Consider the following 15,911-nt stretch of genomic DNA (forward strand, 5'->3'; position numbering starts at 1 on the left):
TAGTAAAGCAAAAAGAGCTGAAGAGAGACTCCTAGAGCATTAAGTCCTGAAAAGGAGGATGAGCTGCAAGGGACACTGTGAATAGACCAGAGGGTCTTGAATCACAATACCTCTGCTCTCTATGTCACTTCTAACTCAAACTGGCAACCCACTACAGATTATAAACTGTTGATATTCTCTATCATAACTGAGAATCAATGCACTGGGAAAACAAAAATCTTTTAAAAGATATATTATGGAGAATGGGGACCACTGAGATTGCTAAATCTAGAATTACAAATTAGCATAAACAAAAATATTTTTCACAGATGGTAACATTATGACTATCCATTTAACAAAAACAAATAGTTCAATTATTGAACAGATACTTCAAGTTGAGGTAGTGTAGCTTACATGATATAGTATGCCATGCTGTCTCTTCAAAAATATTAAAGTCCAAATACTTGGAAACACAATTATTTTATGGTTGCATTAATCTTTTAAATAATTTTTCTAGAAAAATTGAAACTTTATGAAACATTCTTTAACTCAGATAACTGTGTAAGGTTTGGAAGGTAAATATTATTATCACCATTTTGCTAATAAGCACACTGGGATTCAAAGAGGTTGATTAATTTGAATAATGCCATCCAGCTAGGAGCTAGCAGATATATGACCTGAACAAGGACATTATACCTCCTAATCCACCACTCTTCCAAGATCATTTATTAATGTAGTTTGTTTTCTTTTTTACACTTAGAATCAGAGGCACGTATGTTGGTTGCGCAGGTTGTGCGCTGCATGGGTAGCTATGAACAGTGCCCTCACACTAGGCAGTAAGCAGCCTGAGCAACACAAGCGGTGGCTGTGATTAAAATAATACTTTACTTTGACTATACTTCAAATAGCCTCAGAAACATTGTGAGATAAGAACTAAGACCAATTTGTCATTCCATCAGGTATAATTTTCATTTCTCCAAATAATAAAAAAGAAAAACTGGATTTGTCAAATGATGATAATGATGAAGATTATCTGTTAAATCTAAAATTCTGCAGGTTTTCTTCCTGATATGATATTTTATGTCTATTTTTCATTTTCCAGAAACATTTATCTTTTTTTTTTTTTTTTTAAACATCTTTATTGAAGTATAATTGCCTTACAATAGTGTGTTAGCTTCTGCTTTATAACAAAGTGAATCAGTTATACATATACAATATGTTCCCATTTCTCTTCCCTCTTGCATCTCCCTCCCTCCCACCCTCCCCATCCCACCCCTCTAGGTGGTCACAAAGCACCGAGCTGATCTCCCTGTGCTATGCGGCTGCTTCCCACTAGCTATCTATTTTACATTTGGTAGTGTATATATGTCCATGACACTCTCTTACCCTGTCACATCTCACCCCACCCCCTCCCCATATCCTCAAGTCCATTCTCTAGTAGGTCTGTGTCTTTATTCCCGTCTTGCCACTAGGTTCTTTATGGCCTTTTTTTTTTTTTTTTTTTTCCTTAGATTCCGTATATATGTGTTAGCATACTGTATTTGTTTTTCTCTTTCTGACTTACTTCACTCTGTATGACAGACTCTAACTCCATCCACCTCATTACAAATACCTCCATTTCATTTCTTTTTATGGCTGAGTAATATTCCATTGTATATATGTGCCACATCTTCTTTATCCATTCGTCTGTCGATGGACATTTAGGTTGCTTCCAGGTCCTGGCTATTGTAAATAGAGCTGCAATGAACATTGTGGTACATGACACTTTTTGACCTATGGTTTTCTCAGGGTATATGCCCAGTAGTGGGATTGCTGGGTCGTATGGTAGTTCTATTTGTAGTTTTTTAAGGAACCTCCATACTGTTCTCCATAGTGGCTGTATCAATTTACATTCCCACCAACTGTGCAAGAGTGTTCCCTTTCCTCCACACCCTCTCCAGCATTTATTGTTTCTAGATTTTTTGATGATGGCCATTCTGACCGGTGTGAGATGATATCTCATTGTAGTTTTGATTTGCATTTCTCTAATGATTAATGATGTTGAGCATTCTTTCATGTGTCTGTAGGCCATCTGTATATCTTCTTTGGAGAAATGTCTATTTAGGTCTTCTGCCCATTTTTGGATTGGGTTGTTCGTTTTTTTGTTATTGAGCTGCATGAGCTGCTTGTAAATCTTGGAGATTAATCCTTTGTCAGTTGCTTCATTTGCAAATATTTTCTCCCATTCTAAGGGTTGTCTTTTGGTCTTGTTTATGGTTTCCTTTGCTGTGCAAAAGCTTTTAAGTTTCATTAGGTCCCATTTGTTTATTTGTGTTCTTATTTCCATTTCTCTGGGAGCTGGGTCAAAAAGAATCTTGCTGTGATGTATGTCATAGAGTGTTCTGCCTATGTTTTCCTCTAAGAGTTTGATAGTGTCTGGCCTTACACTTAGGTCTTTAATCCATTTGGAGTTTATTTTTGTGCATGGTGTCAGGGAGTGTTCTAATTTCATACTTTTACATGTACCTGTCCAGTTTTCCCAGCACCACTTATTGAAGAGGCTGTCTTTTCTCCACTGTATATGCTTGCCTCCTTTATCAAAGATAAGGTGACCATATGTGTGTGGGTTTATCTCTGGGCTTTCTATCCTGTTCCATTGATCTATATTTCTGTTTTTGTGCCAGTACCAAATTGTCTTGATTACTGAAGCTTTGTAGTATAGTCTGAAGTCAGGGAGCCTGATTCCCCCAGCTCCATTTTTCGTTCTCAAGATTGCTTTGGCTATTCGGGGTCTTTTGTGTTTCCATACAAATTGTGAAATTTTTTGTTCTAGTTCTGTGAAAAATGCCAGTGGTAGTTTGATAGGGATTGCATTGAATCTGTAGATTGCTTTGGGTAGTAGAGTCATTTTCACAATGTTGATTCTTCCAATCCAGGAACATGGTATATCTCTCCATCTATTTGTATCATCTTTAATTTCAGAAACATTTATCTTAATTCACTTTATCCTTAATTCATGTTCACTCCCTCAAATGTTCCCTTAGCAACATTTCTAAGGTTCTACCCTGTCTTCTTCCAGCAGGTTCTTGGGCCTGTGCTTCCTTTCATCTTTAAACACTCCTGGCCATTAGCAAACCAATTAATCAATGGTGGTGGCCTTTCCTGGAAACAGTACTCATACTGACTTTCATCCCCGCCCCCCCACCATGTCACTACTTCTTTAGTTCCTTGATTTACCACATTATTTTCCCATTTTCTCCCTAATGCTCAACTTTTTTCTTCATCACTTAAATCAGAATTGTGAGACATTGAATTATTGGTTTTGATCACCACTCTGCCTCTTTATGTTCCTGCTCTTGTGAGAAGTTAGTGAAAGGCTCACAATCATTTTAATCTCACGCTCTCTTCTTAGCCCCTCCTTCAAAAAAAGAGAGTGAAACAAATTATTTCTCTTCTATTCTTCCAAAATGTTTCCTGGCTCTGAGGTATTGATACAGCCATAGTCCCTCCTTCCTTCCTCTTCCCCACCAACAGCCACTTTTTAAAGTGAAACATCAGGTTTAGAAATCAAAGAAAATAAAAAGCCTTGTGTGTGTATGTGTGTAGATAAACTATAATAGCTGCGTTATCAAATGCATACCAAATGAAGATATTTGGCAAGTTATTTTTGTAATTAACATTTATCAATATCTACCAGACATTTAATTAGAGAATCAATTAGAGAACTGGAAGTAAATTTAATTCCAACACTTGGGACAGTGGTTTCACTGACCTGCTCCTTATGACATTATTTACTCTACACAGGGAAGCAAGACTAGTGTTATCAATAACTGAAAGGCAATCATGAATACTTTGGGATTTGAGGCTTATGGGAAGATTATTTCTAGCAGGTGTGGGACATCAAGTTACTAACATTTTAATATAGAATAAGCTAATGGAATTCCATACTTTGTGGGATTAAGGGTAGAACATCATAAGATTGCTGGCTATGTAGCCTGGGGTCAATTTCTCATGAAAAAAAGGAACCCATAACATTGGTCTTTCCTCTTTCATGGAGTTGATAAAAGGATCAAAAGAGATAATATACTTGAAAGTACTTTGAGAAATATAAATATTATATAAATGTAACTCATTTATGAGTTCCTGTAATTCTTTATGATGGCTTTCAAGAAAATAACATAATGCAGAAAACTTGTGGATCTAACAATCCAAATAACATTTTTCATAGAATTTAATTTAAACAATATCTGTGCACCAAAAGCGTATATCATTCATTACTTAGTATCTTTAGGCAGGAATAAAATGTTGAATAAAGCACTATTGGTATAAAATGTAAATACTACCAAAGGATTGGTTTATCCATTAGCAATTCTATTATTACTTGTCTAAATCATTTAGTTAGGAAATCAATGGACATTACCTTCAACTGAAAAATAATTGGTTTATTTGACACGTTCAAGGATGCTTACACTGACTTATTATTTAGTCATATTTAGTATCATCTGACAAAATTTAAATTTGATTTACCTGTTAATATTCAAATAGTCATGCAAAACTTTAAAAACATAATTAGGGTAATAAGTATTACTACTGGGGTTAAATCTGAAAATCTTAGTCACTTAATTTTAGGCTCATTCCTTTCATTTCCTTTTGAGATAGAAAACTAGTAATATGAAAAACAAATTTATGAGACTGATTTTAACCAAGTGTACCACTATTAACTCTCAAATTTATTACTTAAAATTTACCTTTTGAATTTAAAGAATGTAAAAATATGATCATTTTATGAAGTGCTATTAAGTAGTGACTCTAAAACAACATATTAGTACATTTTCAAATATCTAATTGCATCTTTGACGGTATGTGGCCATTGCATTGCATATTTCTCAACATATTGGGGATGGCAGTATGCAACACATCCCATTCTCTGCATATGAGCATAAATCATACTAAAATGGTTTATAATTCTAGGAAACTAGTGTTACTGAGATCTTTACTCATGTGTATTTCTTTTGCTTTTGTCTATAATATTTTAGGATTTAGACTTGCTCACTATTACTATTTTTCAAAGTTTGGGTTAAAGTATTTCTACTGCTCAAAAAGAAACTCAAACATGTACATAAAAATGTAAAAAAGCAAAATATTAGAGACAAAAATTAAAATTATATATCAGTGCAATATCCTTGAAAACAGGGTTAATAAGTTTGAGTTAAACTGTTCATATTAAATATTTAATTTTTTCCTCATTTTACTAAAATCTATAGTTTGTCAATAGTAAGCATAAATTTCTGTTGAAATATTAACTAATATTGAATCATTTGGGAGAATTTATAAAATAGTAAAACATTTTGCTTCATACTAGCTAATACTCTTTTACTATCTTATATATTGGGTGGGCCAAAAGGTTTGTTTGGTTTTTTCCATAAGATGGCTCTAGTAGCACTTAGTTGTCTTTAACTTCATTTGAAACAATATTGTTAGATTGTATGTGACAGCTGTCATATCAGCGTGCATTTAAAAAAAGACTTATCAAAATTGGTGAATTTTTGTGTAGCCATTTTAATATTGAAGATGGAAGAAAAAAAGCAACATTTTCAGCATATTATGCTTTATTCAAGAAAGGTAAAAATGCAACTGAAATGCAAAAAAAGATTTATGCAGTGTATGGAGAAGGTGCTGTGACTGATTGAACGTGTCAAAAGTGGTTTGCGAAATTTCGTGCTGGAGATTTCTCTCTGGATGATGCTCCACAGTAGGGTAGACCAGTTGAAGTCGATAGTAATCAAATCAAAACAACAAATGAGAACCATCAACATTATACCATGTGGGAGATAGCCAACATACTCAAAATACCTAAATCAAGTGTTGAAAATCATTTGCACCAGCTTGGTTATGTTAATAGCTTTGATGTTTGGGTTCCACATGAGTTAAGCGAAAAAAACTTTCGTGACCATATTTCCACACGTGACTCTCTACTTAAACATAAAGAAAATGTTCCATTTTTAAAACAAATTCTGACGGGCAAAGAAAAGTGGATACTGTACTTCCATGTGGAACAGAGGAGATCATGGGGCAAGTGAAATGAACCACCACCAACAACACCAAAGCCTGGTCTTCATCCAAAGAAGGTGATGTTGTGTATATGGTGGGATTGGAGGGGAGTCCTCTATTATGAGCTCCTTCCGGAAAACCAAACAATTAATTTCAACAAGCATTGCTCGCAATTAGACCAACTGAAAGTGGCACTCGACGAAAAGCTTCCGGAGTTAGTCAACAGAAAACGCACAATCTTCCATCAGGATACCACAAGACCGCATGTTTCTTTGATGACCAGACAAAAACTGTTACAGCTTGGCTGGGAAGTTCTAATTCAACTGCTGTATTCAGCAGACATTGCACCTTTGGATTTCCATTTATTTCAGTCTTTACAAAATTCTCTTAATGGAAAAAATTTCAATTCCCTGGAAGACTGTGAAAGGCAACTGGAACAGTTCTTTGCTCAAAATGATAAAAAGTTTTGGGAAGATGGAATTATGAAGTTGCCTGAAAAATGGCAGGAGGTAGTGGAACAAAAAGGTGAATACATTGTTCAATAAAGTTCTTGGTGAAAATGAAAACATGTGTCTTTTATTTTTACTTAAAAACTGAAGGCACTTTTTGGCCAGCCCGATAACTTTACACCTCAAGGAACTAAAAAAAAGAACAAACTAAGCCCAAAGTTAGCAGAAGGAAAGAAATAATAAAGATTAGAGTAGAAATAAATGAAATGGAGAATTTTGAAAAAGAAAAAAATATCAATAAAACTAAAAGTTGGTTTTTTGAAAAGATCAACAAAATTGACAAACCCTTAGATAGATTAACCAAGAAAAAAAGGGAGTGACTCAAATAGATAAAATCAGAAATGAAAGGGGAAACATTACAGTGAAGCCACAGAAATTTTTAGAAATCTTGAGACTATTATTAATAATTATACAACAAAAATTGGAATTTTAGATGAAATAAATTCCTAGAAACATAACAACTGACCAAGACTGAATCAAGGAGAAATAGAAAGCATGAACAGGTTAATACCAAATAAGGGGACTGCATCAGAAAAAATAATCTCCCATCAAAGAAAAAGCTCAGGACCAGATGCCTTCACAGGTGAACTCGACAAAACACTTAAAGAATTAAGACCAATCTTCCTTAAACTCTTCCAAAAATAGAAGAGGGGACACTTCTAAACTCATTGTATGAGGCCAGCAACACCCTAATATCAAAGCCTGATAAAGATACCACAAGAAAATAAAACTACAGCCAATACCTGTGGTGAATACGGTTACAAAATTCTTCAAAAAAATATTAGAAAAGTAGATTTGGAAAGGTGACATGGCAGTGCTGGGAAGATAGACTGGACTGAAAAGGGAGAGGAAGGCTAATCAGACTCTAAGCTCCTAGAAAGTGGGAAGAGGATCCCAGCCATTCATGCATTACATGGTGGCTTCAAGTTAACATTAGACTTTCAGCAATACTTAAAACCTGATATCACATTGATCTTCATCAGTTTCATTGCTGTAACACAGAGCCGTGTGCCTGACAGGGGCTTGGTGTTCCAGCTGGGTGTCAGGTCTGAGCCTCTGAGGTGGGAGAGCCGAATTCAGGACAGTGGACCACCAGAGACCTCCTGGCCTCACGTAATATCAATTGGCGAGAGCTCTCCCAGAGATCTCCACCTTAACGCTAAGACCCAGCTCCACTCAATGACCACTAAGCTACAGTGCTGGACACCCCATACCAAACAGCTAGCAAGGCAAGAACACAACCCCACCCATTAGCAGAGAGGCTGCTTAAAATCATAATAAGTTCACAGACACACCAAAACACACCACAGGATGCAGTCCTGCCCACCAGAGAGACAAGATCCAGCCTCATCCACCAGAACACAGGCACTAGTCCCCACCACCAGGAAGCCTACACAACCCACGGAACCAACCTTACCCACTAGGCGCAGACACCAAATACAACAGGAACTACAAACCTGCAGCCTGTGTAAAGGAGACCCCAAACACAGTAAGTTAAGCAAAATGAGAAGACAGAGAAACACACAGCAGATGAAGGAGCAAGGTAAAAACCCACCAGACCAAAAGAAGGAAAAGGAAATAGGAAGTCTACCTGAAAAAGAATTCAGAGTAATGATAGTAAAGATGATCCAAAATCTTGGATATAGAATAGAGAAAATACAAGAAACGTTTAACAAGGACCTAGAAGAACTAAAGAGCAAACAAACAAGGATGAACAAAACAATAGATGAAATTTAAAATTCTCTAGAAGGAATCAATAGCAGAATAACTGAAGCAGAAGAACGGATAAGTGACCTGGAAGATAAAATAGTGGAAATAACTACCACAGAGCAGAATACAGAAAAAAGAATGAAAAGAATTGAGGACAGTCTCAGAGACCTCTGGGACCACATTAAACACACCAACATTCGAATTATAGGGGTCCCAGAAGAAGAGGAGAAAAAGAAAGGGACTAAGAAAATATTTGAAGAGATTATAGTTGAAAACTTCTCTAATATGGGAAAGGAAATAGTCAATCAAGACCAGGAAGCACAGAGAGTCCCATACAGGATAAATCCAAGGAGAAACATGCCAAGACACATATTAATCAAACTATCAAAAATTAAATACAAAGAAAAATATTAAGAGCATCAAGGAAAAAGCAACAAACAACATACAAGGGAATCTCCATAAGGTTAACAGCTGAACTTTCAGCAGAAACTCTGCAAGCCAGCAGGGAGTGGTGGGACATATTTAATGTGATGAAAGGGAAAACCCTATGACCAAGATTACTCTACCCAGCAAGGATCTCATTCAGATTTGATGGAGAAATTAAAACTTTTACAGACAAGCAAAAGCTAAGAGAAATGAACAGCACCAAACCAGCTTTACAACAAATGCTAAAGGAACTTCTCTAGGCAGGAAACACAAGAGAAAGAAAAGACCTACAATAACAAACCCAAAACAATTGAGAAAATGGTAATAGGAACATACATATCGATAATTACCTTAAATATAAATGGATTAAATATGCCAACCAAAAGACACAGACTGGTTAAATGGATACAAAACCAAAAACGTATATATGCTGTCTACAAGAGACCCACTTCACACCTAGTGACACATACAGACTGAAAGTGAGGGGATGGAAAAAGATATTCCATGCAAATGGAAATAAAAAGAAAGCTGGAGTAGCAATTCTCATATCAGAAAAAGTAGACTTTAAAATAAAGACTATTACAAGAGACAAAGAAGGACACTACATGATGACCAAGGGATCAAGCCAAGAAGAAGATAAAATAATTGTAAATATTTATGCACCCAATATAGGAGCACCACAAGATATAGGGCAAATGTTAACAGCCATAAAAGGGGAAATCGACAGTAACAAAATAGTAGGGGACTTTAACACCCCACTTTCACAAATGGACAGATCAAACAAAATGAAAATAAATAAGGAAACACAAGCTTTAAGTGACACATTAAACAAGATGGACTTAATTGATATTTATAGGTCATTCCATTGAAAAAAACAGAATACACTTTCTTCTCAAGTGCTCATGGAACATTCTCCGGATAGATCATATCTTGGGTCTGGGTAAATTTAAGAAAACTGAAATCATATCAGTTATCTTTTCTGACTACAATGCTATGAGACTAGATATCAATTACAGGAAAAAAAACAGTAAAAAATACAAACACATGGAAGCTAAACAATACGCTACTAAATAACCAAGAGATCATTGAGGAAATCAAAGAGGATATCAAAAAATACCTAAAAACACATAACAATGAAAACATGATGGCTAAAAACCTATGGGATGCAGCAAAAGCAGTCCTAAGAGGGAAGTTTATAGCAATACAATCCTACCTCAAGAAACAAGAAAAATCTCAAATAAACAACCTAACCTTACACCTAAAGCAAATAGAGAAAGAAGAAAAAAAAAAAACCCAAAGTTAGCAGAAGGAAAGAAATCATAAAGATCAGATCAGAGATAAATGAAAAAGAAATAAACAGTAGAAAAGATTAATAAAACTAAAAGCTGGTTCTTGAAGAAGATAAACAAAATTGATAAACCTTTAGCCAGACTCATCAAGAAAAAAAGGGAGAAGACTCAAATCAACAGAATTAGAAATGAAAAAGGAGAAGTAACAACTGACACTGCAGAAATACAAACAATCATGAGAGATTACTACAAGCAACTATATGGAATAAAATGGACAACCTTCAAGAAATGGACAAATTCTTAGAAAAGCACCACCTTCCAAGACTGAACCAGGAAGAAATAGAAAATATGAACAGACCAATCACAAGCACTGCAACTGAAACTGTGATTAAAGATCTTCCAACAAACAAAAGCCCAGGACCAGTTGGATTCATAGGCGAATTCTAACAAACATATAGAGAAGAGCTAACAACTATCATTCTCAAACTCTTCCAAAATATAGCATAGGGAGGAACATTCCCAAACTCATTCTACGAGGCCACCATCACCCTGATACTAAAACCAGACAAAGATGTCACAAAAAAAGAAAACTACGGGCCAATATCACTGATGAACATAGATGCAAAAATCCTCAACAAAATATTAGCAAACAGAATCCAGCAGCACATTAAAAGGATCATACACCATGATCAAGTGGGGTTTATCCCAGCAATGCAAGGATTCTTCAATACATGCAAATCAATGTGATTCACCATATTAACAAACTGATGGATAAAAACCAGATGATAATCTCAACAGATGCAGAAAAAGTTTTTGACAAAATTCAACACCTATTTATGATAAAAACTCTCCAGAAAGTGGGCATAGAGGGAAACTACCTCAACATAATAAAGGCCATATAGGACAAACCCACAGCAAACATCATTCTTAATGGTGAAAAACTGAAAGCATTTCCTCTAATATCAGGAACAAGACAAGGATGTCCACTCTTGCCACTCTTATTCAACATAGTTTTGGAAGTTCTAGCCACGGCAATCAGAGAAGAAAAAGAAATAAAAGGAATACAAACTGGAAAAGAAGTAGTAAAACTGTCACTCTTTGCAGATGACATGATTCTATATAGAGAGAATCCTAAAGATGCCAGAAAACTACTAGAGCTAAAGATGCCAGAAAACTACTAGAGCTAATCAGTGAATCTGGTAAAGTTGCAGGATACAAAATTAATGCACAGAAATCACTTGCATTCCTATACATTAACGACAAAAGATCAGAAAGAGAAATTAAGGAAACAACCCCATTCACCACTGCAACAAAAAGAATAAAATACCTAGGAATAAACCTACCAAAGGAGGTAAAAGACCTGTACTCAGAAAACTATAAGACACTGATGAAAGAAATTAAAGGTGATACAAACAGATGGAGAGATATACCAAGTTTTGGATTGCAAGAATCAACATTGTGAAAATGACTATACTATACCCAAAGCAGTCTACAGATTCAATGCAATCCCAATCAAACTACCAATGGCATTTTTCACAGAACTAGAACAAAAAATTTCACAATTTGTATGGACACACAAAAGACCCCAAACAGCCAAAGCAATCTTGAGAAAGAAACACAGAGCTGGAGGAATCAGGCTCTCTGACTTCAGACTATACTACAAAGCTACAGTAATCAAGACAGTATGGTACTGGCACAAAAACAGAAATATAGATCAACGGAACAGCACAGAAAGCCCAGAGATAAACCCATGCACATATGGTCACCTTATATTTGATAAAGGAGGCAAGAATATACAATGGAGAAAAGACATCCTCTTCAATAAGTGGTGCTGGGAAAACTGGACAGCTACATGTAAAAGAATGAAATTAGAACATTCACTAACACCACACATAAAAATAAACTCAAAATGGATTAAAGACATAAATGTAAGGTCAAACACTATAAAACTCTTAGAGGAAAACATAGGCAGAACACTCTATGACATAAATCACAGCAAGATCCTTTTTGACCCACCTCCTACAGAAATGGAAATAAAAACGAAAATAAACAAATGGGACCTAATGAAACTTAAAAGCTTTTGCACAGAAAAGGAAACCATAAACAAGACGAGAAGATCACCCTCAGAATGGGAGAAAATACTTGCAAACGAAGCAACAGACAAAGGATTAATCTTCAAAATATACAAGCAGTTCATGCAGCTCAATACCAAAAAAACAGACAACTCAATCCAAAAATGGGCAGAAGACCTAAATAGACATTTCTCCAAAGAAGATATACAGACTGCCAACAAACACATGAAAGGATGTTCAACATCACTAATCATTAGAGAAATGCAAGTGAAAACTACAATGAGGTATCACCTCACACCGGTCAGAATGGCCATCATCAAAAAAATCTACAAACAATAAATGCTGGAGAGGGTGTGGAGAAAAGGGAACCCTCTTGCACTGTTGGTGGGAATGTAAATTGATACAGCCACTATGGAGAACAGTATGGAGTTTCCTTAAAAAACTAAAAATAGAACTACCATATGACACAGCAATCCCACTACTGGACATATACCCTGAGAAAACCATAATTGAGAAAGAGACAGGTACCACAATGTTCATTGCAGCTCTATTTACAATAGCCAGGACATGGAAGCAACCTAAGTGTCCTTCGACAGATGAATGGATAAAGAAGATGTGGCACATATATACAATGAAATATTACTCAGCCATAAAAGGAAACGTAATTGAGTTATTTGTAGTGAGGTGGATGGACCTCGAGTCTGTCATACAGAGTGAAGTAAGTCAGAAAGAGAAAAACAAATACCATATGCTAACGCATATATATGGAATCTTAAAAAAAAAAATGGTTCTGAAGAACACAGGGGCTGGACGGGAATAAAGATGCAGATGTAAAGACTGGATTTGGACTTGAAGACATGGGGAGGGGGAAGGGTAAGCTGGGACGAAGTAAGAGAGTGGCATGGACATATATACACTACCAAATGTAAAATAGATAGCTAGTAGGAAGCAGCCGCATAGCACATGGAGATCAGCTCAGTCCTTTGTGACCACCTAGAGGGGTGGGATAGGGAAGGTGGGAGGGAGGGAGACGCAAGAGGGAAGAGATATGGGAACATATGTATATGTATAACTGATTCACTTTGTTATAAAGCAGAAACTAACACACCATTGTAAAGCAATTATACTCCAATAAAGATGTTAAAAAAAAAAAAAAGAGTCATATACCACAGTGTTCATTGCATCATTATTTACAACAGCTAGGACATGGAAGCAACCTAAGTGTTCATCAACAGATGAATGGATAAAGAAGATGTGGCACATATAAACAATGGAATATTACTCAGCCAAAAAAAGAAATGAAACTGAGTTATCTGTAGTGAGGTGGATGGACCTAGAGTTAGTCATACAGACTGAAGTAAGTCAGAAAGAGAAAAACAAATACTGTATGCTAACACATATATATGGAATCTAAAAAAAAAAAAAAAAAGGCTCTGAAGAACCCAGGGGCAGGACAGGAATAAAGATGCAGATGTACCGAATGGACTAGACACAGGAAGGGGGAAGGGTAAGCTGAGACTAAGTGAGAGGGTGGCGTTGACATATATATACTACCAAATGTAAAATGGGTAGCTAGTGGGAAGCAGCTGCATAGAATAGGGAGATCAGCTCAGTGCTTTGTGACCACCTAGAGGGGTGGGATAGGGAGGGTGGGAGGGAGTCACAAGAGGGAGGGGATATGGAGATATATATTTATACACATAGCTGATTCACTTTGTTATACAGCAGCAACTAACACAACAATGTAAAGCAATTATACTCCAATAAAGATATTAAAAAAAAATTAGCAAAACTAAATTCAGAAGTACATTACAGGGTTTCCCTGGTGGCGCAGTGGTTGATAATCTGCCTGCCAATGCAGGGGACACGGGCTCAAGCCCTGGTCTGGGAAGATCCCACATGCCGCGGAGCAACTGGGCCTGTGAGCCACAATTACTGAGTCTGCACGTCTGGAGCCTGTGCTCCGCAACAAGAGAGGCCGTGATAATGAGAGGCCCACACACCGTGATGAAGAGTGGCCCCCACTTGCCACAACTAGTGAAAGCCCTCGCACAGAAACGAAGACCCAACACGGCCATAAATAAATAAATTAATTAATTAATTAAGTTAAAAAAAAAAGCACTCCCTTCTTCAAAACTATCAGTTAAAAAAAAAAAAAAAAAGAAGTACATTACAATGATAGTACACCAGGACCAAATGGGGTTTGTCTCTGGGATGCAAGGACGGTTCAGCATATGCACATCAATCAATGTGTTACATCACATTAACAGAAAGAAGGATAAAAGTCACAAAACAATCTCAACAGATGCAGAAAAAGCATTTGACAAAATCAACACTTTTCCCCAAAATAAGTATAGGAGGAACTTACCTCAATACAATGAAGGCCATATATGAAAAGCCCACAGATAACATCATACTCAATGGTGAAAAACTGAAGACTTTTCCTCCAAGATCTGGAATGAGACAAGGATGCTCACTCGCACCACTTCAGTTCAACATGTTATTGAAGTTGTAGCCGGAGCAATCAGGCAAGAAGAAGAAATAAAAGGCATCCAAATCAGAAAGGAGAAGTAAAATTATCTCTGTTTCCAAATGACATGATCTTATATGTAAAAAACCCCCTAAAGACTCCACAAAAAAAAAAAAAAAAAAAATTTAGACCTAAAAAATGAATTCAGCTAAGTTGCAGGATACAAAATCAACATACAGAAATCACATGTTTCTATACACCAACAATACACTCTCCATAAAGGAAATTAAGGAAGCAATCCCATTGACAATAGCATCCAGTAAAATTAAATACTTAGGAAAAAACTTATCCAAGGAGGTGAGAGACTTGCACACTGAAAACTATAAAAACACTGATGAAAAAAAAAAAAAAATTAAAGCAGACACAAATAACTGCAAAGACATCCCATGTTCATGGATTGGAAAACTTAATATTCTTAAATTGTCCATAGTATCCAAAGCGATATAACAATTCAATGTGATCCCTTTCAAAATCCAAAAGGCATTTTTTATAGAACTAGGAAGAGCAACAAAGTTGGAGGTGTCTCACTTCCTGGTTACAAATACATTACAAAGCTACAGTAATCAAAACAGTATGGTACTGGCATAAAAACAGACATACAGACCAATGGAACACAATAGAAAGCCCCGAAGAAAACCCACATATATACTGTCAACTGAACTTTGAGAAAGGTGCTAAGAATACACAATGGGGAAAAGACAGCCTCTTCAATAAATGGTGATGGCAAATCCAGATATATACATGTAAAAGAATGAAATTGGACCCTTCCTTACACCATACACAAAATAAACTGAAAATGAATTAAAAACTTAAACATGAGACCTGAAACTGTAAAACTCCCAGAAGAAAATATACGGGAAAAGCTTGATATTGAGCTTGGTAATAATTTCTTGGATATGATACCGAAAGCACAGACAACAAAAGCAAAAATAGACAAGTGGGACTATGTCAAACTAAAAAGCTTCTGCATAGCAAAGGAAATAATCATCAGAATGAAAAGGCAACCTATAGATTGGGAGAAAATTTGCAAGCCATATTTCTGATAAAGTGTTAACATCCAAAATACATAAAGAACTCCTACAACTCAGCAGCAAACAAACAAAATCTGATTGAAAAATGGGCAAAGGAACTAAATAGGCATATCTCCAAAGAAGGCATACAATTGCCAACAGGTATATTAAAAAGTGCTCAACATTACTAATTATTAGAGAAATGCAAAACAAACCCACAGGGATACTGCTTCATATCTGTTAAATATTATCAGAAAGACAGATAACAGATTTGTTGCAGATGTGGAGAAAAGGGGACCCTTGTGCACTGTTGGTAGGAATGTAAATTGTTGCAGCCACTATGAAAAACAGTATAA

The 15,911-nt window shown here is 36.0% G+C and overlaps 1 protein-coding gene across 2 annotated transcripts in view; it reads right to left on the reverse strand.

Moving 5' to 3' along the window:
• Positions 1–15,911, reverse strand: part of HTR1F (5-hydroxytryptamine receptor 1F) — a 185,687-nt gene that overhangs the window by 120,146 nt on the left and 49,630 nt on the right. The window contains exon 2 of one of the 2 annotated variants that reach the window (XM_059922211.1): positions 14,384–14,468. The gene's annotated coding sequence lies outside the window, so the exon portion shown is untranslated. Of the gene's footprint in view, positions 1–14,383; positions 14,501–15,911 lie in introns of both variants that reach the window. The other variant, XM_059922210.1, reaches the window with a different exon arrangement.

The sequence above is a fragment of the Balaenoptera ricei genome, chromosome 4, assembly GCF_028023285.1.
Source record: "Balaenoptera ricei isolate mBalRic1 chromosome 4, mBalRic1.hap2, whole genome shotgun sequence".
NCBI classification, from domain to species: domain Eukaryota; kingdom Metazoa; phylum Chordata; class Mammalia; order Artiodactyla; family Balaenopteridae; genus Balaenoptera; species Balaenoptera ricei.